This window comes from Trichechus manatus, unplaced genomic scaffold (assembly GCF_000243295.1).
Source record: "Trichechus manatus latirostris isolate Lorelei unplaced genomic scaffold, TriManLat1.0 scaffold00051, whole genome shotgun sequence".
Classification (NCBI taxonomy): domain Eukaryota; kingdom Metazoa; phylum Chordata; class Mammalia; order Sirenia; family Trichechidae; genus Trichechus; species Trichechus manatus.
In genome coordinates this window covers 8,700,509-8,703,344 of record NW_004443987.1, presented here as the reverse complement: position 1 = coordinate 8,703,344, position 2,836 = coordinate 8,700,509, and positions in this window count along the sequence as shown.

Here is a 2,836-nt window from a genome sequence, read left to right as displayed (position 1 = left end):
AGTCACCTGATCTTCGACAAGGGCCCAAAGTCCATCAAATGGGGAAAAGACAGTCTTTTTAACAAATGGTGCTGGCAAAACTGGATGTCCATCTGCAAAAAAATGAAACAGGGCCCATACCTCACACCATATACAAAAACTAATTCAAAATGGATCAAAGACCTAAATATAAAGCCAAAAACTATAAACTTCTTAGAAGAAAAAATAAGATCAATGCTAGAGGCCCTAATACATGGTATTAACAGGATACACACCATAACCAACAACACACAAACTCCAGAAGATAAGCTAGATGTCTTAGTCATCTAGTGCTGCTACAACAGAAATACCACACAAGTGGATGGCTTTTCACAAAGAGAAATTTATTTCTTCACAGTAAAGTAGGCTAAAAGTCCAAATTCAGAGCATCAGCTCCAGGCGAAGGCTTTCTCTCTATGTCAGCCTTATCATCAATGTTCCCCCTGACTAGGAGCTTCTCGGTGCAGGGACCCCCGTCCAAAGGATGCACTCTGTTCCCGGCCCTGCTTTCTTGATGGTGTGAGGTCACCAACTCTCTGTTTGCATCCCTTTCCTTTTATCTCTTGAGAGATAAAAGGTGGTGCAGGCCACACCCCAGGGAAACTCCCTCTACATTGGATCAGGGATCTGACCTGAGTAAAGGTGGTGTTACAATCCCACCCTAATCCTCTTTAATGTAAAATTACAATCACAAAATGGAGGCCAACCACACAATTCTGGGAATCATGGTCCAGCCAAATTGATACATGCATTTTTTGGGGGGACATAATTCAAACAATGACACTAGATAACTGGGATCTTCTAAAAATCAAACACTTATGCTCATCAGAAGACTTCACCAAAGGAGTGAAAAGAGAACCTACAGACTGGGAAAAAAACATTTTGGATATTACAAGTCAAACAAAAGTCTAATCCCTATAATCTACAAGAAAATCCAACATCTCTACAACAAAAAGACAAATAATCCAATTAAAAATTGGGAAAGGAAATGAACAGACACTTTACCAAAGAACACATTCAAGCAGCCAACAGACATATTAGGAAATGCTAGTGATCACCAGCAATTAGAGAAATGCAAATTAAAACCTCAGTGAGATACCATCTCACTCTGCATTACTGGCACAAATCAAAAATACTGGAAATAACAAATGTTGGTTAGGCTGTGGGGAGATTGGAACCCTTACGCACTGCTGGTGGGAATGCAAAATGATACAACCATTTTGGGAAATGGTATGGCGCTTCCTTAGAACGCTAGAAATAGAAATACCATATGATCCAGTAATCCCACTTGTAGGAATATATCCTAGAGAAATAAGAGCCGTCACATGAACAGACATATGCACACCCATGTTCATTGCAGCATTGTTCACAATAGCAAAAAGATGGAAACAACCTAGATGCCCATCATCAGATGAATGGACAAACAAACTATGGTACTTACACACAATTAAGTATTATGCATTGATAAAAAAACAATGATGAATCTGTGAAGCATCTCATAATGTGGATGAAACTGAGGGACATTATGCTGAGTGAAATAAGTCAATCACAAAAGGACCAATATTGTATGAGACGTCTACTGTAAAAACTCATAAAAAAGTTTACACACAGAGTATCAGTATTTGTTTGTTAGGAAGGATGGGAAGGGTGGGGTGGGGGGGAATACTAAATAGACAATAGATAAGTGGTAACTTTTGTGAAGGGTAAGACAGTACACAGTACTGGGGAAGACAGCACAACTTGTACAAGGAAATGTTATGGGAGCTCCATAGACACATACAAACTGCTTGAGGAACTGAATTACTGGGCAGAGGGCTGTGGGGACCATGGTCTTGGGGAACATCTAGCTCAACTGACATAAAACAGTTTAAAAGACAATGTTCTGAGATGGGGCCAAGATGGCGGAGTAATCAGACGCTTGAGGTGGACCCTCTTACAATAAAGACCCAAAAACACAAGTGAATCAATTATATATGACAATCTAGGGGACCTGCACATTTAAGGCAAAGTTGAGGAACTGGACTGAGTGGCAGCAGGAGGCAGAGACAGTTCGGAGGCAGCGGAGATGTTGCCAGAACTGACCCTGCAAGAGCCTGAGCCCTTCAGACCTGATCAGCCCATGGGTGAGTGGTGAGGCAGACAAGCAGAGGTGCTCGGGAGATGCGTTTCCTGCACCAGGAGACACCCAGCACCAGAGAGTCTATTCGGCCACCCAGAACCAGTGAGAAGTAGCCCTCATCAGCGAAAGATAAGTACTTGCATCCAGCCTACTGCGGGGATCAAATACACCCCCCTTAGGGAAAAACCTCTCTCCCATGTACCTCTCCACTCCCTGCTCTGCACTGGGTCCCGGACCGGCTTCAGCAATTGCTGAGTCCCCTGAGCCAGAAGTAGTATCCATCACACACCCGGAGCCATTCTCCCTGCCTTAGAGAGTGAACAAATTAACAAACAGGGAAAAAAGTAAACTGCCAGCTCCCCTAACCCAGCAAGCCAGGGTAGGCACAGCTCCTTTGCCTAGGCACAGGCCTAAGTGATTCATGAATTTTGAGTGCCTTCCCCCTGCATATACTTGTGTGGACCCATCTCAACAGCGTAGGCCCTCATTACCGCAATACAACAGGGTAAAAACTGGAAGTCTAACTTCAACTGTTCCAGCTGTGAAGTGGCAGGATCTTGACATTTGACACTGATCTGCCCATTAAACTGGGTCTTTACCTACCCACATGAGGGGCCTGAGGACTGGTGGTTCCACAAGTGCCACCTAGCCACCTGCGATAGGGGCCCAAGAATAAGAGGGGCCCCCCAGTCCTTACAG